The sequence below is a fragment of the Mustela putorius genome, unplaced genomic scaffold (genome assembly GCF_011764305.1).
Source record: "Mustela putorius furo isolate JIRA1106 unplaced genomic scaffold, ASM1176430v1.1 tig00003907_pilon_pilon_pilon:0A:0A:0A:0A, whole genome shotgun sequence".
Classification (NCBI taxonomy): domain Eukaryota; kingdom Metazoa; phylum Chordata; class Mammalia; order Carnivora; family Mustelidae; genus Mustela; species Mustela putorius.
The window spans coordinates 1,318,211-1,341,649 of record NW_025422055.1 but is presented as its reverse complement, the minus strand read 5'-3'; the positions used below and the strand labels follow the sequence as shown (position 1 = coordinate 1,341,649).

Below are 23,439 nucleotides of genomic sequence, written 5' to 3'. Positions count from 1 at the left end.
TTTCTGTAACCTCTCTTCCTGGCTTGCAGACAGTGACCTCTTTGCTGGGTCCTCACATGGCCTTTTTCTCTGGTTGTGTGTGTTGCTGGTGTCTCTTCCTCATCTTATAAGGACACCCACCCTATTGAATTAAGGCCCCACCCTGATGACCTCATTTCATCTTAACCTGCTTAAGATCCTGTTTCCAAATACTGTTGCACTGGGGTTTAGGGCTTTGCCCTATGAATTTGGGGGGAACACAGTTAAGTCCATAACATCCTTCATCTATCTACCTGATGACCTTGTGCTGCCAAGTTTATTTTGATGTGGCAGCGCCCAAGTATGTCTGGGCAGCTGGTGATGCTGCCTTTTCTCAGAGCCCTCTCTCTCCTTGGTCTTATCTCATGAACATATCTCACCAAACCCGCCCCAACCCCCAGTTTAGAGAACCTAAAATTTGACACATGTCAAATTCTTCTCCTCTCCCTCTTTCTCTCCACAATCCCTGGTTAAAGGATTTCTCTACATCATTTCTTCCCACTTTCTCTCCTCTTCTTCTTTCTGAATCTGGCTAAACTTTAATGACAGATAACAGTTCCTTTTGTACCCTGGAAACATGTCTGAGAACTAAGTTCTTCAAAATTGGTGGTTGATATGCTAGTGAGAGGAACAAAATTAATTTTAAAAATTTTCTCTCAGGTCTGTCAGTGTGACTATTGTCTTGCTGCATAATCCTATTTTGGAATAATAAATTTAAGCCATCTCAGGTGGTATATAATATGTTTATATGATTCGTTTTATATGTGTGACTAAAAAAATAATTACAAGAAGAAATAAAACATTTTATATGTATAGAGCATAAAGTAGAATTTAGAATTCAAATAATTCTATTTTGCTGTAACATGAAATGTTTTTCATTTAGGTTCTTGACCTCCCTATTACTAGATAAGTGAGGGTACTTAATCAGCACACACTGATGCAGGGAGCAGTTAAGCCAAAAAAGAACAAGTTGAATGAGCTACTGGAAAACTCTTAGGCAGAAGTGCTAATTTTCTTCTTAGATTATTGACTTCAATTGCCAGTAATGCTTAAAGATGATTAAAAGAAAAGATGTAAGTACACTTACACACCTTGTTAACAAATTGTTGAAACTCACTAAAAAGCCCTAGAACACTAGTACTGAGAAGAATCCAGAAGATGAGAATCATTCGTTTCCTCCTAGGTACTCACTAGCATCCCGAAGTCACTCATATTTCTGAAATTTTTCCTCAGGCACCAACACCCACAGTTTTTGAACTCTCTCTGCTATGGGACTTTCTAGTTACTCTTCTCCCAGGTGACCCTTCATGGGAGGAGATATTCCTTAAGAGAAGTGTTCTTATCATTTCTTGTTCTCATTAATGGACAAGAAGCAGAAGCAGAAGACTTACATTTTCGTTTGTTTATTCCATAGATATTTATCGAGTATCCGTGTTTCAGGCATTGCTTTAAGTTCTGAAAACACACAATGACCAAACCACAAAGCATACTCTTGGAGGCTCCCTATCTAGTGGGGATGATAGAGAGAAGAAGGAAAAATTGCGGGAGCATAATTAGAGTGAGATACTACAGGAGAGAGCAGGAAGAAGGCATCACAGGGAAGGCTGTACTGGGCTTTGTCCTGAAGGATGAGTAGGAGTTTTCCAGGCTAGCAAAGAGAGGGAAGAGCACAAGAGAAATATGGGCTAAGACAGAGAGCAGTGAAAAAGCATGACTGTAAGATCACATCTTTATTTTAGTTATATTCTGCTCGACTCCAGGCAAAATCATGATAGTGCATCTTTATATCTTTGACCAATCTTTGCCAATTAATCTTTTAACAACTGGAACCAGGGGGATATTTCTATGTTTTCATACAGTGAACGGCCTTACACTTTGGGGGCCAAGTTCATTCTTAAATTCAGATTGAAGTGGTTTCATCCAAATATTTTATACTGCATTTTCCTTCTGCTTCTGTAAAAACAAAGGCAAATCACATTTAAGTGACAGTGCTGCCTCAGGGAGACGTGGCACATATAGGAATGCCTTTATTTGACATGTACTTGAATCTGCCCAGGGAGACGGTCTCCAGGGAAAGTATCCTAGTCTGAGATAGTTGGGGCTGTTCCTTCAGGTCACAGTGTGATTGCTGTGGGAGGAGGACATTTCTGCTCTGTTCTTCCCACTTGCCTTCTACCCTCATTTAAAGAAGTGGAGCAGCTGTTCTGATCCGTCAATCCGAGACATCCCCCTTCCTTCACCGGGAGTGAGATGGCTTTAAGTGAGAAATACATGTGAGTCCCGAAATATTCGCCTCTCTCTTTTCTGTATTTTATGTGACTGGGTTAGAGAATTCACCATAAACTTAACTGCTCCCTGCCCGAGTTTTTTTTCTTTTTGTTTAGTTTTTTCTTTTTTCTTTTCACCTAATAGCCTCATGTGATAACCAGGTCCTCCCAAGATACAGATTTGAGTGGAGCCTGGGGGCAGTGTGGAAAAAGGTCATGCTTGGCCAAAGCCACAGAACCTTTGCCAGAAATCTGCCTTTGTTGTCATTGGTCAGTGATTCCACGGTTACTAAAGTGGTTCTTGATTTTCCATGAGCTACATTTCCTTTTATAGAACTACCTTGGGTGACTTGGGAAAAGTCACTGAGGGAGGAATGATGGACAGGTTTGGGGCATTTTCCTATTTTTGGATATAATACCACCAAATACTATAAAAAATATGCTCTCATTTCCTAACTTTTCTGCACAGTCTCAGCGGCACTGAGCATCTGGGAACCAAAACTGCAGATAGAGAGGTTGGAGCGATGTTGGGTCAGCTCCTGCTGGGCTGTGCTTGAGGTGAGCAAGAGAAGAAATTCATTTGGAGGCGAGGAAAAATATATCTGGTATTTGCTGAAGTTTTAGGAAAGAAGAACTCATTTATTGTTGTTACTTCACGTAATCCTCTAAGTGAATAGTTAACTATTGAAAACCATTAACTCAGAAATTCCAGTCTGAAATTTATCCTTCAGATGTGCTTTCTTGCAGAAGCAGATACACACATAGAAAGATCTTCCTTGCAGCCTGTTTGTAGAACTGGAAACAGCCCAGATGACCGAAATAACCGAAGAACTGCTTTAAAGTGCTGCAATGATTTATGGTACATTGTACAATAAGATAGCAAACTTACACTGAAAAAAAAAGATATTTAAATGGTCATATTTATTATGCAGAAATTAATTTTTCTATTAAACAAGGTACAAAACACTATTTATAGTATAATCCTGTGTAGAGACCAAAGTATGTGTTTTGGCAAAAGTTCCAGGAAAAAAGGCTTCTCCGAAATACACAATACTGTCGATAGTTGTTACACTTTTGAGGAATAGATGAAGCGCATTTGTGTGTTATTTAAAAAAAATATATGTGTACACAAAACTTTTATGATAAAATAGTTTTAAGAGGTAAGTAAGGTCTGATGCAAATAATAATAAAAGCACAAGATATAACATTGTACAGATTTGGTTAACTACTTTTCCTTGAAGCAAGGTTTTTTTTTTTTTTTTAAGATTTTATTTATTTGAGAGAGAGGGTGAGAGAGAGGGAGGGAGTGGTAGGAAGGGCAGAGGGAGAGGAAGAAGCAGACTCCCACTGAGCAGGAAGCCTGACAGGGCTCTGGGGTCAGGCCCTGAGTCAAAGGCAGACATTTAACCAACTGAGCCATCCAGGCGCCCGTCTGAAGCACTTTTAACTTGTCTTCACTGGCATCTCTCCTACACGACACATTTTTCTTCTGTCCCTGGTCATTCCTGATTCCTCTTGAATATTGCCTTCTCTTCCATCCTCTTCTAAAGATTTGTACTGGACCTATTCTCTCACTGCAATGATTTTCTTCAAATAAACTGATCTGCCCCACTCTGGTTTCCTTTACTGTTTCAATGCTGATGACTCTCAAATCTATTTCTCAGGATGATCTCCTTTTCCAAATCCCAGATCAATAAATCTAATTACCTCTACAAATTTGTACCTCACACGCAACATGCACAAAACAAAACTATCGTCTTACCTTCAAACAGTCCTTCACTCCTTCAATATTTCTCTTCTTAGGAAATGTCACTGTCAAAAGCCAGCAGGAGACACTGTAGTTAAACAAAACCAGGCTTATTTACTACAGCAAGGAAGACTGCTCACACAAGGAACAGGGGGGATCTCAGGAACAGTGTGTTAGAGGGGGATTGATATAGAAGATGGACTTGTGCTAGGTGATTTTGAAGGAGGTATATGGGAAATGGAATTGGCTCTAGAGTGGGTGTGTTCATCAGGGGCAATTCTATAATTGTCCAGTGACAAAACTAAAACAATTTAGTAATGAATTCAGTGTCCTTTATTTGAAGGAAAATCATCCACGGATTGGGAGAGTACCGTACCTTACAAGCGTGGACCATTCTACCTGATGGATTTTGTACAAGAGCGAGTTTTATAGGGCATTAGAAGAGGCAAAACAGAAACAGGGAGTGGTTGGTTAGGAGGTCAGGGCTTTCCTCCCAAGGCTAGCAGGCCCTGTATTCTAGGGTAAACTGAGTTAGCCCAAGCTGAGTTGAAAGACTATGAATGGCCATGATAGGATTCCTGGGCAGGGGGTTTGCATAAGTGCAGGCTGACTTAGATTTGTGACATGGCTGGGCCCCTGGGGTGGCTCCATTCTGCTGGTTCTGATTTATGAATTAAATTTATCAGCATGGTGTTTTTATTGTCTTTGTGTACAGTCAGGATTACAAAGGTTCTTTATTTTGCCTTGCACTGTCATGGTCACAGAACGAACTTGTTTGATGTTGTACCATTCTTCCTGCTCAGCAGAATACCATGGCCAGCAACTTGGCAGCAGTTTTGATACAAAATTGATCAAACTTTAAAAAAAAAATGTTAAAGAAAAAAGGAAAAGAGTTTTATCTGAGGCCAAGTCGGTACAGCTGCCTGGAATATGCAGTCTTTATCTGGCTGAGATTGCTCCAGGGAAGGACAGTTGGGTGCAGAGTTATGTATGTATTTTACATAAAGAAAAAAGCTACAAATCATCATGACAGAGGACATTCCAGGAAGTTACAGACTTTATCTTATGTTTTTAGTAGGTGGGGGGGGGGGTTGTCTGACTTTAATCTTATGGGAACTGGGGAGGTGGTTTTTTTTTTTTTTTTAAAACCTCATTTATATTTGGAATGCTCCTTTTTGGTTATTATTATTATTTTTTAAACAAAGCAGATGTATGAAGTATGCTCAGGGCAGAAATAGAGCCCATGCTTTGAGGTTTTGTGGAGTCATTCTGATCTTGATAAATGTTAAAGTATAGCTTCCTTGGGAGCCCAGGAGCAGGGACCACAAATCTTAACCATTCAAATTTTCCTTTATTAACAGGAACAGGGGTGCTAATTTTTTCCTAGATCTAGTTGCCCAAGCCAGAAACTTTGGCATCACCCTTGAATACTTTTTCTTTACCTAGCACATCCTTCCAATTAGCAAGCTCTCCTGACTGTCCTAAATAGCTCTAAAATTCATCAACATTCCCTTTCTCCATTCCACCACAATCATGGCTCACATTTTCTTCTGTCTTAGAATTCTAGCTCAATTCAGTGCCTCCATTTTGCTTCTTCCTTGGCTGATTTTGTTGATTCCTTTCAGAATGTCCTTCCCTTTAAAACAGGTTATTCCTTTAAAACAGTACTTCTCAATCTTGGCTTCCAATTAGGATCACCCCCAGAGGCTGGAAGACAATACCGACACTGTTCCTTTTCCAAAGAGGAAAGAATTGCACTAACTCTTAATCACGTCCATTTTACGTAGAAATATCTTCTAGGGAGGCAGAAGCCCTATCACCAAGCTAAATTTTGAAGGGAATGGTGAATGGTTGGAAGGGGGCAGGTGGAACGGCAGAGAAAGAGGTCTGAGAGGAAAAGAAAGATGAAGCACAGAAGGGCTGCGAAGTCCTGCAAGCAGCTTATGGGGAATGCGACATTGTGATTCCTAATAAGAAATAAATATTTGGTCTTCAACCCCTGGCACGGAGCTCCGAAAGCCTTGCAATTTCCTAGGTGAAGAAAACATCTCTTGTCAGAATATTTGCTTTCTTGGCTTCAGGTCCTGAAATCACCTCAGAGCCATAAAGGTGACATAGGCATCTTGTTATTCTTTGCAAGCTCCTTTCTGCCAGAACTGGGTTTATGTTAATGAGGTCACTTTTAGAAATTCCCTAAGGATGGAGCTGGTTAGCAGGGAACCCACCATGAAGAGAGAGGGTGGCATCTATCAGTCCCAAGCCGTGGGTGGATTTGACCCACAGCAGTCTGCTGACCCTCGTCCTTTACCTTTCCCAGAGCCATCATTCCCTTTTCTCTCTCGTAATTATTGTCTTCTTCCAGGGATTCTCCTCAGCTCACGCTCTCTCGGTTGTAACCCTGGTTCCATTGATCTCATATGCTGAAATATCTTGTTGTCTGCTTCCTTTGGCCAATTCCCACTACCACTGTTTTCAGAAACTCTGTCTAGAATAGCTTCTTTAGCTCAAATCCAATGAATCCTGACTCATCCTTCAAGACTCCATCATAGAGCCCCCTCCCCCAGGAAGTCTTTCCTTCCTCTGCCAGTCTTGACCTCTCCCACTTCTGTGCTCAGGGACACTCTACCCTACTTGCATTCCTGTCATTATTAAATTTGGGGGTCGCATATGTTTTCTTTCCTAGTTTTTGAACCTTGTTTCATTCATTTTGTTATCTTTCATACAGTATCCGATTTACAATAGAAGTAAAGTAGATGTTGGATACTTGAGTACTCACTGCATTTTTATTTTGTATCTCATACAGATTTTATAAATATAATTTTGTACATACTCAATATCTAATAAAAACATTTTAAATGTTTATAAATAAAAAAGAAGTCCATGTAAATTTTTTTGAAACAATGGAAGAATGTAAGAACATCCTTTCCCTCTTTTCATCTGTGTTACTAGCTCATTATATGATGAAAGAATGGAGGGTGGGAGAATTGTGACAGACATTAGTGCCAAGTAAATTAATTGCCTCCAGAAACTGCTTTAAGTTTTGTTTGGAGGCTGACAGCCATGGTCTCTCATTCCAGGTTGATTTCTGCTTCTAATACAAAGGGTAGAAAATGTGCTTTTCAGATGGAATATGGCATTATCACCTAAGTGAGGAGAAAGTGAGGAGAAAAATAAGGGGGGGAAATAATCTTAAATTTTTTAGAAATGAAGAAAAGATACTCTAAATGATGGTAAATATGCTGAGTCCTTTGGTTGCTTATTTAACAAGTACTATTAAGCCCTTATTATGTGCTCAGAACTGCTGGGAGGGTTTAGCACAGATGAGGACCGGACAAAATTCTTTCTTTTTCATAACATACCTGCCTCTCTGAATTTAAAACATCAGTCTATTTTTTTTTTTTGTGTCTTATAATTTGTGGGAGCCATCAAAGACAAATGAATATGTTTAAGTATGCTTGAAATATCAAAAAGCTTCCTAAATGGATCTTATTATCTCTCCTGCTAGCACTGTCTTCTTTGAGGCATAAAGGATTTAAAAAGTACGAACAAAGTTTTATTAATATGTCTTGATAGGTAGAAATGGACAGTGAAAAAAGATTTCAGGTGGAAATTTAAATTTTACTTGGAGGCTTGTGCCTCTCTCATAGGGAAATAAGCTACGGAGAGGTTCTCCCTTCTCTGCCCTCAGCCCTCTCCCAGATTATGTAGAAAGGATGGTAGAAATAACTGCTAACCTGTCTTTTAAAACAACAGCTGTGGAATATATCAATGCCTTAGAACTGATTAGGATACAAACAAAATGCATTTCTCTATAACTGGTTTTGACTATTTGCCTTAATAAGCTTAGTAATTTCCTTCTCTGTTACCTTTTGGATGGGCTTAATACAACCAGGAAACCCAAGACAAGCAGGCTTTAGGACTCTGTATCATCTCCCTGCTAAGAAACTGCTGCAGTCACAGGTAAGGCTCCCTGGGAAGCCAACTGGGCAACAATGACTGGCTTGTGCCAAGAAAGGAGATGTGGGATGGGAAGAGAAGGAAGCAGAATTGGGCTGAGGGAATCATCATGGAAGCACTAGTCAATTCTTCAAGAAGCGCTGAGGGTAAGCAAACTTTTCAAAGTGATCCTGAATTCTAGGCAGACCTAGAAAGGGCTGTGTCTTCTAGCTCCTTCTAGTACCCATAGGCCAATCTGAGGGCTTCACGGGGAAGGGAGTGTAACTTTGGGCAAGGCAGTTGTCTTTAACTGAGGAGCTGGGACTTGACAGTTCAACCCTCCTAGAAACTGGGGGAAAAAGTGCTTTTGTCTTGCAAGTCAGACCCATGAGTGGTGCAACTCCATACGCATTGCACAGGCTGAAGAGGAGATGACTGGGGCCCCTGAGGGACCTTGGGTTTGTGTAGCTAACCTATAGGCACTGAGGTTGGAAGAGGAAGGACATAAATATTCGTGTCACCAGGCAATTTACTAAAGAAGCTGCTGAGCTATTTCCTTTGTGGTTGTGTACAGTTGTCCTGTGACATCCCTCAGTCTCTCCCCGCTGGCTGCCTTCATTCATTCATTCACTCTTCAAGCTATTCTGTGATGATCTCGGAGAAAAAATTTAGGGGAATTCTTGCTGAGAGAGCTTTCAAATTTTAAAGTTTGAGACTTTTAAGTGGTTTTCAAAGATATTTATACCTTACATAATATCAGATTATGTGTAGTTCATTTATCACTAAAAGTTGATAGAAAGACGTGTTTATTGAATAAACTGATAGAACTACAGGTTTGGAATTTTAAAGTCACTGAGTCCTTCAGGATAAAGTGGAAACTTGATAATCTGAGAATTAGTGAAAATGAAATAAGAGGAAATTCTGTCCTCTGAACATAAAAGTGCTTGGTTTCTTTTTCCTCTTTCATTCTTCTGGAAGAAAGGAAGATTGAAGCCTGTAGGGAATCCTTCAGCTGCGGACTGTGAAGTTGGGCATCAGAAGACTAACCCCCATTCACCACACCCTGGGTAGGAACTGACATCGCTGCCCTCTGAACTGAGTTTGCCTAAACTGACCTACTGTCAAGACAAATAGACAGGTCCAATGGGACAAAAAAATCCTATGAGCACAATTTTAATGTGTGAAACTTCGGAGAAGTTTAAACTTAAATTTTACCTGAGTACCTCATCTACCTGGCAGAGGAAACATTTGTCTACCAAACATTTAATTGTTTCCATTGTCCTGTGAATTTCTTTCCTTGTTTTTGACGGCCCAACCCCCTACCCTCTTCTCTTAATTCAGGAAGGCATTTGTACCCCATTGTGCCGAACTACCATGTCTGTGTGCATTCCCCACACATATGTTATTAAATTTGATTTTGTCCTGTATTTATTTATTTATTTATTTATTTATTTATTTATAAATTTTATCTTTTTTTCAGTGTTCCAAAATTCATTGTTTATGTACCACACCCAGTGCTCCATGCATTGTGCGCCCTCCATAATACCCACCACCAGGCTCACCCTATTTTATTTATTTTAATCAGAGAGAGAGAGAGAGTGAGCACTAGCAGGGGGAACAGGCAGGAGAGGGAGAAGCAGGCTCCCCACTGAGCAAGAACCACCCCCCCCCCCACCTCCAGTGTGGAGCTCCAACCCAGGACCTGGGATCCTGACCTGAGCCGAAGGTAGATGCTTAACTGACTGAGCCACCAAGGTGCCCTAATTTTGTTTTGTTAAACAAACAAACAAACAAAAAAACCAAACCTGACAAAGGCAAAAACAGGGTCTTTTTTTTTTCTTTAAAGATTTTGTTTATTTATTTAACAGACAGAGATCACAAGCAGGCAGAGAGAGGGGGGAAGAGCAGGCTCCCTGCTGAGCAGAGAGCATGATGCAGGGCTTGATCCCTGGGATCATGATGACCTGAGGCAAGAGCAGAGGCTTTAACCCACTGAGCCAGCCAGGCGCCAAAACAGGATCTTAACTTCAAGCTTTTCTGAAGCTCCGGAAGCACACGTATATCTGCGTGCACAGGCACACACACACACTCACTCACTCATGCATGTACCAGGCTTTTGAGCTGCAAATTAACATTAATGAAATCTCTGAAAAATTAGGATTGGGATGAGTGGATATCTGTGAACAAGTAATGAGAGTACCAATTTTACCTGAGTGCTTTTCTTGGTGTATTTTTCAAGAATGACCTGCTTTATTATGTAATTGGTAACATAATCATAGGACTGATGTCTCACTATATTCATAGATTCCACCCACACTTAAAAGGGAGGGGCCGTACAAGGGAAAAGGTCATTGGAGGTCATCTTAGAATTCTGCCTATTGCAATGTATAAAATTTCAAGTGTTAATTACTGCTAGTTCCCCAAATTCTTGTTTTTAAATTCCAATTCTTTTAATTCCATTTTTTTTCTGTAGGTGAATATACATAAGTGTGTATTTGCTTTATCTTTGAGTTTTCTCCAGTGTTGTGACAAAAATACAGCATAAGAAGGAAAACCTAGATTTATTTTTTAAGTTTCAGAAATGTAACTAGTAGGAGCATCATGGGGACATAACAGTACTCTTAAAATGAAGGTCTGTGCTTTTTCCATTGTCTCTTCTTGCTGTGTATGTGGTAAAAAAGTGCTCAAATTCTTCTCTTTTAGTTTTTCTTCCATGGGATAGTGACAATTTTACTTCTTTTTCAAGATGTGACAATTTTACTTCTTACTTTCCTATCCTTATATTTTATTATCTATCTATCTACCTATCATTTATCTATTATATACCAATCATCATTGCCTTGTTTAAGACCTTCAATGCCATGTAGAATAGATGTCGTGATAATAGGTAAGCAGTCTGTTAGGACTACCATAACAAAATACCACAGACTAGGTGGCTTAAACAATAGACATTTATTTTCTCACAATTATAAAGGCTAGAAGTCTGAGAAGAAGATGTTGGCAGGATTGGATGTGGATGACCACCTTCTTCTAGTATCTTTGCATGGTTTCCGCTCTGTGTGTATCCATGTCCTAATCTCCTCCCCTTATATAAAGACAAGTCATAGTAGATTAAGGTGCATCCAATAATCTCATTCTAACTTAATTATCTCTTCAAAGACCTTATCTTCAAATATAGTCCCCTTCTGGGGGACTAGGGGTTAGGACTTCAACATATGAATTTTGTGGGGACACAAAACAGTCTATAACAACAAGTATCCTTGTCTTATTCCTAATTTTAAAAGCCATTGTTTTACTGCTTTAAATTTACCCATAATATGTCGATTTCAGTGACATAAGTTGAAAGGAAGTTGGCTCTGGACCCTTCTTATCCCCACAAATATACTTATTCAGTAATAATTATTGACTGTGTACAGATAAATCAGATACTAGTGGAAGGGCTGCAGCATTCTAGGAGAATGTGCTCTCCATAGTTAGCAGGAGATCCCAGACATCGTCTTGTCAGAGACCTTGCGCCCAACTTAGTGCCATGTGATCAGGAAGAGACCACTTAGCTTCCAGTTTCACCCTGGGAAGAGAAGTTGGTTTGCATGTCCAGTGTCTCCAACTTTTTGGAGGAACTCCTTAGAGGACTGACTTATGTCTTGCTAGACTTTGAGCTCTGATGAGTCTGGTACAGTCTAGCTGCCTGGGCAAGAACAGAGGTGGTGCCTTGGGCTGGTAGATGCTACTGATCCTCTCCTAACTCAATATAAAGCAAGCGGATGAAGAATGCCCAAGGCTCAGCTTCCCTCTGGGGGAGAGAAAGTGTTGATCTCTACAATTAGTATCTCAACTTCTCCAAGGCTACCAAAGAATGAGCATCTGTCTTAAAAGTCTTGAAGCTTTGATGAATCCAGAACAATCAAGCCACTAACAGGGAAAAAGGAAGCAGCCTCTTGAGTTGGTAGATGCCATAGCCTCCCACTGTGTCTCAGTACAAAGTGAGCAGACAAAAATCACATCTGCCTGCTTCTCCCTGGAGAGGGAAAGGGTTGGTAGAGGCTCCCAGAACTTTCTGGCTGGGATGATTGAGGAGGGTCTTCTTCTTCACACAGCTAGTTCATGAAAACTGAAATAGGTGCTTGCTCTGTCTAATGTACAGACACTAACACAGAGAGTCAAGGAAAATGAAGAATCAGGCAAAGGGATTTCAAACAAAGGAACGAGGTACATTTCTAGAAACCAATTCCAATGAAATGGAATTATGTGATTTATCTAACAGAATTAAAAAGAACTCTTATGAAAATGGCTAACATGATAAACAGGACAATGCATAAACAGAATTTCAGCAAAGAAATAGATAATACTAAAAATATGCAAAACAGAAACCATGGAGCTTAAGAACACAACAATGGAACTGAAAAACTCACTGGAGTAAAGAATACAATGACTGTCAGCACAGTTTAAGGCCATTGCTGTGATTCATGGTAAGATGTCAACACTTCTACTCATAATTTCTATCATCAGTGTAAATGTCAAGGAAGTGAAAAAAGTAAATAATGCATTAGTTGATGACACATTGTATAAAGTTTATGGGGAATAAGCATCTGTGAATTATACTTTGAAAACTATTGCTCTATGAAATACCAGGAAAGCTCTAGCATTTTAACTTCATCTCATGTAGTCACCACTGGGTCCAGGCTTCAGTCAATCAACCCAATAAAACATTAGAGCTACTTCCATTTCTCATTGACACATTCAGTCTGGAATCTCTGCTTTGTGAGCCCATACTGATCATCTGAGCTTGGACCAATGCTACATTTTTTTCCCCCCAGCAGCATCATCCTTAGGATCCCTTCTATATGCTCCCCCAGATTTCTGTTGACATAAAATGGCAAAATCCTAAAATTCCTGATACATTTTATAGCTCCTCAGTGGCCACTCTTTTACTTTACCCTCTGGTACCTTCCAAGATTTGTCTGGTTGTATGATGTAAGATAGACTATAGGTCAAGAGTTAGTAATTCTTTGTAAGATAGCTGCCTCAGGGGATCCTGCAACAGTGTCTTCAGGCAACAGAAAACTGATCTTCTCAGACAGGAATGGAAACCTCTTCTTTGGGCATAGGCAGAAGGATTTAGGATTTCAAGTTCCTCACTTCATAACATTCTAAGAACCTACCCTGATATTTTGGGTCCAAGTCCTTCCCAAGCAGTGCCTTAATTGTAACATCAGAGACCTTTCATCCCTGGGGATTCAATTTGTGCTGTAATTCGACCATGTGAAGTTTAGATTTTAGGACTTGTTTTTCAGAAATTTCAGTGCTTCAGCAACAGGAAATAAGAGGGGTTCATTTGTTTGAGGGTAATCACAGAAAGTACTGGTCAGTCAGACCTTCAGCTTGGAATTTAAAGACTCAAGTTTTAAGATCCATGGCCTCCCCCCCCCTTCCTTTTCCAGTACCCTTTCAAGCAACCAACCAACTTCAATGAATTCCTTACTCTTTCTAAACTGTGCAATGATAGTGAATATCAGTCATCCTAAGCCTTGCCATCTTTAGATACTAATAATAGAGGTTTCTGAAGGTGTTAATTTAAGTAATTCTTTTCCACTGCGTGCCATGAGCTGGTTTTAATTCCCTTATCCCTGGCAAAAGGATCATTAAGGCCTTTAACGACCTTTGATCAGACCAGAGAACCAATTCCAGAAACCCCAGGACCACTTCAGAGAACCTATCTTAAAGGCTCTGTTTCCCTTCTGTTATCATTGTTTTCATATCCGTTAAGATTCATATGGAGAAGCAGAACGACTGCGCGTGACACTGAATAAAGGATTTGTTGTAGGCATTAGACCTTATGTAATTGTGAGATCCAATGAGGAGGTCCACTGGGGGGCCAGAAGTTACTGTGAATGAGCAGGGCTAACGATCAGGAAGACAACACAGCTATGAAGAGGGAGAGAGCAAGGAAACATTGGAATTCATGAGGACAAGCTGGAGACCAACCACGTCTGCCTCTTACCATTTCCAATCTCAAAATCAAAGCAGAAGGAGCCGCAGGAGGAGCTGGCAGTTTTTGGCACCAGAGTGGCACACGCACCTGGTTCAGGACTTGGAGAAGCTGAAAGAGAAACTCCTGTGGAGACTGTAAGAGCCACAGACTCCGCAGCAAACCCATCATCAAAAGCAAGCCAGGGGGCACCTGGGTGGCTCAGAGGGTTGAGCCTCTGCCTTCTGCTCAGGTCATGATTTCAGGGTCCTGCGATCGAACCCCACATCAGGCTCTATGTTTAGCGGGGAGCCTGCTTCCCCCTCCCCCCAACCTGCCTCTTCCTACTTGTGATCTCTCTCTCTGTCAAATAAAAAAATAAATAAAATCTTTAAAAAACAAAAAAAAGGAAATGAATCATGCCACTTTAAAAAAGAAAGAAAAAAAAAAAAGGCAAGCCAGGAGAGCCTTGAGGACAGATGACCTGCAGCTGTGCTGGGAGCTGAGGTCAGTCTCTGGAGCGTAGTAACTGCTCCTTCATTTCCACCTTCCCAGTCTCCTGGAAACTGTTCTTTTGTCCAGTCTCTGCCTAGAACTACACAGGGAAGGGCATCTGGTTCCAGATAGCTAAATGACACTGTACAGAGCTACCACAGACTTTCTTCATCCCTTCTGAATTTTAAATTTTATCATTAAAAATGATTTATTAGTTTATTTTTATATTGACACAATTTTTTATTAAATTATTTTTATTGATCCATATCTAATCTTGCCAACATTTCCTATTTCCCATTCCCCTCATCTTATTGTTGATTACTTATCATTCCACAATTAGAAAATATTTGGCTTCATATATTTATTCTTTTGATACTCTACAATTTTGTGCAGTCTGCTTTTAGTTCCCCAAGTAGTTACCTTGATTGCTATTAATTTATTTAATGATTTTAATTCTTATTTCATCAGTAAATGATTTACTGACTACTATGAATGATAATATAATTAACATAATTTGATACCCTCATAACTCCACTGTCTGATTTTTATTTTTATTTTGCTGGTTTTATATTATTAGTATTATTTCTTTTTGTAATTAATCTTCATACTGTTGAGTATATCTTTATCACTTGATTAAGCAGCTATATCTTCTGATCTCAAGTTATGTGTTTTCTGTACTTTGCCATCCCAAATTTTACTAGCTACATTACTATTTCTACTAGGCCACAGTTTATAACGTTAAAATTCTCTGTAAATATAGCTTCTGTAATGGGTTTTAACCTATGTCTTCTATTTAAATGAACTCAATGCTCAATGTCAGCGTTTTTTTTTTTTTTACCAGATTGTCTCATTGATTTCTTTTTCATTTTAAGTTCATTTTCCAATACAATTTTCAAAAATAGATCATGTGAATCACATTTTCTGAGAAAAAAATTTATATATATATATGGCTGTGGTTTTTAAACTTGTAAGACAGCTTGGTCAGGTAAGTTTTTCTTGTGGAATGATTTTTTTCTCGTGAGGAGGTTGTATGTATTGTTCTACTCTTTCCCAGAAATGACTACTACTGTGAGAAAGGAGAGGACACTCTAATTTTTGGAAGGGAAGTAGTGTCTTTTTTTCTGGACTTTAAAAAGTTCTTTCTTTTCTTGGAAAATCAGTAATTTTTCCAGGACAAGTATTGCAGTTGAAAATTTTGTTTCTATATTTTCTGATCCACGGTATGCCCTTTTTATCTATAACTTTTTTTTAATAATCTAATCTATAATTTTAACTGCATTTTTTTTTTATTTCAGGAAAGGATTTTCTAATTTAAATTTTGTAGCCTTCATTTCTGTCATGATATATTTTCTTTTCTTTTCTTTTCCTTTTTTATTTTTAGAGAGAGAGAGAGAGAGAGAGAGAGCAAGCAAGCCCTGGGTAGGAGCAGAGGGAGAGGGAAATAGACAATCTCAAAACCTCAAGTGAGCTCCACACCCAGTGGGGAGCCCACGGAGTGGGGTGGATCTCAGGATCCTGAGATCATGACCTGAGCTAAAAACAAGAGTTGGTCACTTAACCAACTGAGTCACCCAGACACCCCTATATTTTATGTTCTCTTCTACTTTCTTCATAGACTTTTCTTATCATTTTTCCTTTGCTTTGGTTGCTTCTCAATCCTTAATCAAATTCTGTATGTTTCTAGATCTCTTGATTTTTAAGTAAAATAGTTTTACTACTGTTTTTGAGTTATTAAAAATGTTTTTGTTCAATATTTTCATTTTTAAGAACACCACTTTCCTGTTTATTTCCCCCCCTCAATTTTTTTCCTTTTGCTTTTTTAATATGTATTTTATAAATCTTATACAATTACAAAGACTATGTTCAAACAGGTGATTTCTTCCCAGACCAGTAATTTATTAGAGGGTGGTTGGTAGAGAGCCAGGGCTGTTGTCTGGGCTCATAGAAACCTTCCTTGGCTCACTGTGAAGCCCTCCAGCTGCTTAGCTGAGGGAAGTAGGAAGCTTCCGAGTTTCTGATCATTCACACATCTCTGCATTCAGCACATTTGCAGATATGATGTTTTCTTATATTTCCAAATTTAGCTGTTGCTTCTGCCACATCGTGATGTGAGAAGGAATATGTGAAGGGATCTAGGATGGCATCTGTAGACAGTCCATATATCCCATTCTTGTAGATCTAAGTAATGGGTCACTAACCGTGTTCTTCTGGGTGTGCCTTGACTCTGGAAAACCGTGTGCTCTGTCTGGTATTTTAGCTGCTGGAATCTTCTCCACATATTCTCTCAGTGTGGTCAGTGCCCCCCATAACCCAATTGGTATGGGTTTTGGCTACAGGTATATCTTCGTTCCATCAAAGATGGAGTATCTTTGCTATTTTATGTTCGCCTTATTATCTTGTGATGCAGTTTCAAAAGGGAAGCAGGAGACATCTTTCATACTTCACTATCTAGCTTAACCTTTTATAAAAAAGAAATCTATAGAAAATTTCAATGCTTCCTGAAACATTTTCACAATATTAATATTAAAAAAAATTCTACAGAAAATATAAGAAAAGACAGCCTCACACAGAGCTGGCCCATCCACTTTTGAGCTCAATAGAAAGAAAATTTTTAATTTTTCTTATATATTTTGTGAATGTTAGATAAAGAGGAAGAAGCAATACAACGGCTTCCATCAGGAGAGTAGGCAAATGGCACCAGTTAAGGGTTTCCTCTAGACTCTACTCTGTCTTTGATGAAGTTCTATATTATTCATAGTAATTTCTTTTTGTGAATAAGTTCTTGTGAAAAGAAAATGTATCTAAGGTTTCTGGGATTCTGGTCCCTTATTGAACTCTCAGCATGCAAAGGATATACAGAATACTGAGAGCATCTGGGGAAAACAAAAGAAAGGATGTCTCCTTTTCCTTTTTCTCTCCATTTATAATGCTGTGTTGAGGAGGGTGGATAGATATCAAAGGGCCACAGGGTCCTTGGACTGGCAAGATGCTTGGGAGTTTTAGTGAACTTTCTTGGAAAAAGGTTTGAACTGTGATCAGAATCTCAGGAGTACAGCAAGGCACTGGAGAGAGGGTTGCCTGTGGGAGAGTGATTCGATCACCTTGCACAGTTTCTTTTGCACTGGAATAGCTTGAAAAATAATTTGGTTCTGAGGCCCTTAATAAGGCAGAAGTAATATAGAAATCCTCTGACTTAACAGTCCTTGTGGATCAGACATGAAGATGAAGGTCTTGGCAAATGCCTACTTGCACAGAGGACACTGAAATATGAATGTATACACTTTGATTCCCTGGTACTTTGTAAGCCCTTCAGAACTTAGATAAAATCCTGAAGAAGACTACAAACGGAATGAAATTGTTTCCAGTCATTTTAGAAGAATGAGGTATTGGGGCACCTGGGTGGCTCAGTGGGGTAAAGCCTCTGCCTTGGGTCCTGGGATCCAGCCTCACATTGGGCTCTCTGCTCTGCAAGGAGCCTGCTTCCTCCTCTCTCTCTCTGCCTGCCTCTCTGCCTGCTTGTGATCTCTGTCTGTCTAATAAATAAACAAAATCTTAAAAAAAAAAAACCAATGAGGTATTAAGAGAAAGTAACTTGAATAATACAATAAAATGAATAATGCTTCATTTCTAGCATGCCTGGGGTTGTAGACAGATAAAAAAATTTTGTTCCAGATATAGCCAGATGCTTTAGCTGGGCAAGTACTTGCAGATAGAATTGTTGATGGGTGGCATTGTCATCCTTTAGTTGATATATCCATTTTCATTTCAATCTTTCTTTTTCCCAAGAGAAATATTTTGGATTTCCCCCCACCACATGTATTAATTTGAAGATACAATTTTTACTAAGAATAAAAAAGAGTTTGGAAACTGAATTCCTCCTGCCATAAAATTAAAAGACTTAACATATCTTTCAAGCTGAAATAATCCCAATCAATGGTATGCTGTAGGAAAGACAGTGTGGGCTTCTAAATGGGAATTTATTGAATTAAAAAATTGAGTCTAGTCATTTGACTTGCACTTACAGCGAATGCAGGTATTATAGGAGGGAAACATATGTCTTGTGTGATCATATTCTGAAGTAGCTTCATACCTTCATAGCATTCACACTAATGCTATGGTTTGCATTCAGGAACATGCCTGTGATTATGGTACAAAAATTAAATTTTTCTTCTTCTGCAGCCACCAAAGAGAATTTGAATGTCACCATTGATAAGCACCTCTTTTTCTTCTTCTTCTAATAGAGAAATAAGCCCTTCTTGCTGGGAAAGAAACAGTCAATCTACATTAGGAAACACAGAGGGAGAAAGTTTGGTGAAGAGAAAGAAAACAAACTGTGAAACTCAGTTGGTGAGTATAGAATTTTTTTTTTTTAATTAAAGATTTTATTTATTTGACAGAGATCACAAGGAGGCAGAGAGGCGGGGTGGGGGGGGAGCAGGATCCCTGCTGAGCAGAGAGCCCGATGCAGGGCTTGATCCCAGGACTCTGAGATCATGACCTGAGCCAAAGGCAGAGGCTTAAACCCCGGAGCCACCCAGGTTCCCTGAGTAAAGAATTCTTAAACAGAGTTTAAGGAAGGACATACTGGAATAGCTGTAGAGAGTGAGGGAAGTGTCTACAAGTAAAAAGGGTATTTTTGTAAATGACAACATGGATGCTTTATTTGCATGTCATCAATATTCTGTGATTTAATCTACATTCTGGGGTGCCTGGGTGGCTCAGTCGGTTAAGCATCCAACTCTATCTCTAGGTATTGATCTCAGGGTTGTGAGTTCAAACCCTATGTTGGGCTCCATGGTAGGCATGGAGCCTACTTAAAACAAAACAGAACACAATACACCACCACCACAACAAAAAAACCCCTACATTCTAGTGTTTGAGCTAATCCAATGCAGCTAAGACAAAAATGTATGCGTCTAAGATACATAACAATTATAGCAGCATGTGCATGAATTCAAAGAATGATAACATTTTAGACTAAGGAATTTGGCCCTAAGATCCCCCAGTTGAGTATTACATGAAATTGCCATGCTGTCTTCCTTGGTAGACTGGCAGCATCAGCTGCGGTGACAGGGGTGTCTCACTACCAAACACCTGGTGATGAGGGTAAAAGCCATCAAATCCACCAGGGAGGATGAATTCTTGGGGTCTCAAATAGCAGTGAGAGAGCCTTTGTCCCCCCATTACCTTGGTAGGTGTTATCAATTGATTCATGAACTTGTGTAAGCCCCTTGGGAAATCCTTATAAGTGTTTGGAAGGAAACCTGGAAAATTTATTATTATGCCAGGAATTTGAGAAGAAGGACTTTTAAAGTTATTGTATACTGGGTGTAGATAGAAATGGGACCTAACCTGTGGATAAAAGCTAGTGCCATGATCTGTTAGTAATATCTTCTATGAGTCAAAATATTTTCAGGTATATTTCATTCAAGTTATGGCATGTACCAAGATTATTTAGAAGAGCAGGAGATGCTCTATTTTGTGAGGTTTAAGCTAATAAAATGATGGAGGTGGGCTGCTGGAAAAAATGATTTAAGATTTGGAATAGTTTACCTATAGCCATTTCTTATGCTGGTAATTAATTATATAGCACAGCTAGGCAAATGGCAATCCTATTTTATGACAATAAAATCATGTTTAGCTTTCTGTTCACTCCAGAAAAAGGAAGTAGGGCATAAATCCAACCCATAACTAAAAGGATATCAAAATATAAAGTAAAAAAAGAATGAAGTAAAAATGTAGCCCTACTTCATTTTTCTGGAAGCCACTATTGACCTTAGCAAATCCTGAACTTCTCTGGAGAGTCTACTACATTGTGAGGGACACTTTGTGGAGTTAGAAAACTTTCTTAGTTAAAGGTTCTGGGAGTAAGTTGGAGTACCGAGGCAAAAAACTTAAGGGACCTCTGGTATGAGGTCTTGTAGATCCAAAGGGAATAACGGCTGCCTTAACTTATCTTTCTGAGACTGAAAAAGCACGCAAATGTGATAATGGCAGCCTGCCTGCATAGCTTCGGAAGCTTGACTCATCATCATCAGTTGGGATAAAATTATGTACGGCTTCCTCCAAAAGAAGGCATATTAAATCAGAATTCCAGCTGTGTCTTTCCCAACCTTTGGCTTATGTATCCAAACCAAGTATCCAAGAAATCTTGTAATTACATGGTAACTTGAATGTCAGTGGTAAGGCTTCTTTCTATCCTAATCCTGTCTTACTTCCACGCTCCACAGATCCATACTCATGACATGGAAACTATTACCCTCACTGTGGAAAGTAATGTAGGGTGATACTTATGACTCTGAATCATGAGGAAGATTATTTAGGGACGAATTGTACTTAGAATATAATATCCCCTCTTCTAAATCTAGGACTTCCAAGTAAAGCAGTGAGTGAGTGGTTCACAATGCTTTTAAAGATTACAGACTTTTAAAGGGAGATAATAAAAGCACTTGATCTGTCCCCAATCTAGCCCAGAAGAAAATGCTTTTTTTGCATTAAATTTTGGGGAGTTCATGGATTCCCTGAAATATATTTAAATATTCCAGGTTAACAAGAATCTGAGGTTTAGGGGTTAGCGAGAGAAGATCAGTCCTGATGATTGCAGAAAATAGAGAAAAAAAGCTTCCAAATGAACTTTATTATATTAATACCTACTATGTATATATGTTGAGAGTATATTTTATTTTAACTCATAAACTGAACTCTTGTAAAGAGTGAAGACAATATAATTTAATATATACTTTCTAATGATCTGTATACTTACAGAATCTGAAAGAATGCATAATCGAGAGACCGTTTAGATTTTCTCTTTCAGTTATCCAATGTCCCAAGCCAGCCTTTGACAAATTAGATGGCAATCAATTCATATCCATGTAATGATCAAGGAGTGATTCATATATGTTAGATAAAGCCGCAGTGGATTGACGTGAGAGAGAGAGAGAAGCCAGAAATTGCTTGTTTCCCCCACCTCCTGCCTTTTTTGTCCTTGATCCCTTTAACTGTGAAAATTAGTTCATATTAGACAGAGAGTCAGTGTTCATCCCACTCTTATTTCCTTTGCTCTATTATATACTAAAGGAGACATACATCACGTGTGGTAATTTAGAGCCTATATGGTGGGATGTTTAGGACCTGGTCAATAATAAACCAATAGGAATGTCTATGTTTCAGTTGATAAGCAATTACAGAAGTGGTTCCCATTCTGATATCAGGGCACTCTTCTCTTTGTTTCAGTTCTTTGTCTTTTCCTCTTAATACTTTAAGGATGATTTTCTAATCAACTACCTCATGTTGCAATATTTAAAAAATAGATTTTTCTTATAATTTGAGAGTGGAAAGACAATGTATTTTCTTCTCTCTTGCCTTGCTAATGTTTTCTGCTTAGGAGGAAGTCCATAAATATTTGTTAAATAGTGTGTGGAATTTTATGTAAGAAGAAATAGGAACCAGAGCGATCATGTGAGTTCCTCAAGGTAATTTATCTACTATGTCATGGATTAAGGATTATAAATTTGTCTATTGATTTAAAGGTAATCCTTTTCCATTAGAGGTGACATTTTAAGGTGTTTCACATGATCTCCTGAAACCTACAGTATAATTAAGACCCTAGGAGGCCTTCTTGTAGGAAATCCAAGGTCCCTGATTTTGCTGCAGTTCTGTTAGCAACTTGAACCATTATGATAGAAGTAAGCAGCAATAAAAAAATCTTACTCATATTCGTGGTCACTCCTGCAACCAAGCTCAGGTACTGGTCTCCCAAAATATCCCATTATCCATTTTAGCTGTCCTCAGCATCCAGGTATTCATCAAGCTGTAAAACCAGAAGCTGGTATTATATATTGATTTGGGGGAAAATTAGCTCTTTCTCCATCAAAAAAAAAATCTAGTTATTTTGTTATTTTGTATGTTGAAAGAAAATTGCTTCTTAGCTTCTTCCTGGTCGCATTTTCCTTATCAAATTCATATAATATATACACCAGGCACAGATTCTTCATGAATAAATCGAATACATTATTACACCATGTCACCATATTTGGCATGAAATAAGAGTGCATGAAGAACTTGTGTGCAAATTAATATGTTACTAGTTTGACTATTATTTTTTATTGTTTTCACCAGAGAAAAAATGGAACTCATTTATTTTTCTATTCTATAAAACTTTCTTATATAAAAAAAGTAAAAATTTTCCCCCATTTTATGAAATGTTTTATTGCCTCCTGCCAAAAATTCATTAGTTAGTATTAATAATATTGGGCATTATATGTATGGCGAGTCATATATTTTTTTGTTTTCCTCTTTAAAAATCTTACTGCTATAAACGTTGAGGAAATTTTCTAGTAATGAAACATATAATGGAAACAGATGACTCTACTTATCTTTTCTGTTCAGCTATCGGAAGAAATATCACTCCTTATTGTGAGAACAATATGTAACTCTGTTTATTGAAAGGACCCTCGTGAATGCCTGTTAGGAAGCTAAGTAATGCAAGTCACTCTCTGAGCTGTCACTTCATCAGAGGATGCTTTGGTTGCGGAATGGAGCAGATGTTCTGCTACATTTGTGTACTTTAAACACACTGAAAGCATAAAGCCAGACTAAGAGCACTTGTTGGTGAATGGAAGATGCAAGTAAAGATGAAAAGGCTAGAGCCACAGGAAGAATGACAGCCAGCAGGTTGTGGAGACCATTTGGCTGGAATACATTTAAAGGACCCAAGTGGTAATGGTAACAATGTCTTACACAATAGCCAGTCCTGGGAAAGTATATAAATGTTATATAGTATATAAATGTTTATATGTTATAGTATATATATATACAGTATATATAAAGTGTATAAATGTTTATATGTTATAAAGTCCCTGGGACTTTAGAATATGTGAGGTAGTTTCAACCACAATAACAAAAAGTTGTTATGAAAAAAGTTATTGAAGTCCTGAGAATAACAGAAACGAAAGCAAAATTTACTGTGATTTTAATTCCACGTTGTTCCGTGGCATGATTTACCTTCC

General features: G+C 38.7%; 1 long non-coding RNA gene across 4 annotated transcripts in view; it reads left to right on the top strand.

Annotated features, from left to right (window-relative positions):
• LOC123388644 overlaps positions 1-23,182 on the top strand; it is a 28,746-nt gene extending 5,564 nt beyond the window's left edge. Inside the window, exons 2-7 of one of the 4 annotated variants that reach the window (XR_006603104.1) lie at positions 3,033-3,144; positions 7,925-7,992; positions 8,951-9,035; positions 18,673-18,778; positions 21,816-21,903; positions 22,820-23,182. This is a non-coding gene — a long non-coding RNA (uncharacterized LOC123388644). Of the gene's footprint in view, positions 1-3,032; positions 3,145-7,924; positions 7,993-8,946; positions 9,036-18,672; positions 18,779-21,815; positions 21,904-22,819 lie in introns of all 4 variants that reach the window. The other 3 variants (XR_006603103.1, XR_006603102.1, XR_006603105.1) reach the window with 3 other exon arrangements.
• The last annotated feature ends 257 nt before the right edge of the window (positions 23,183-23,439 follow it).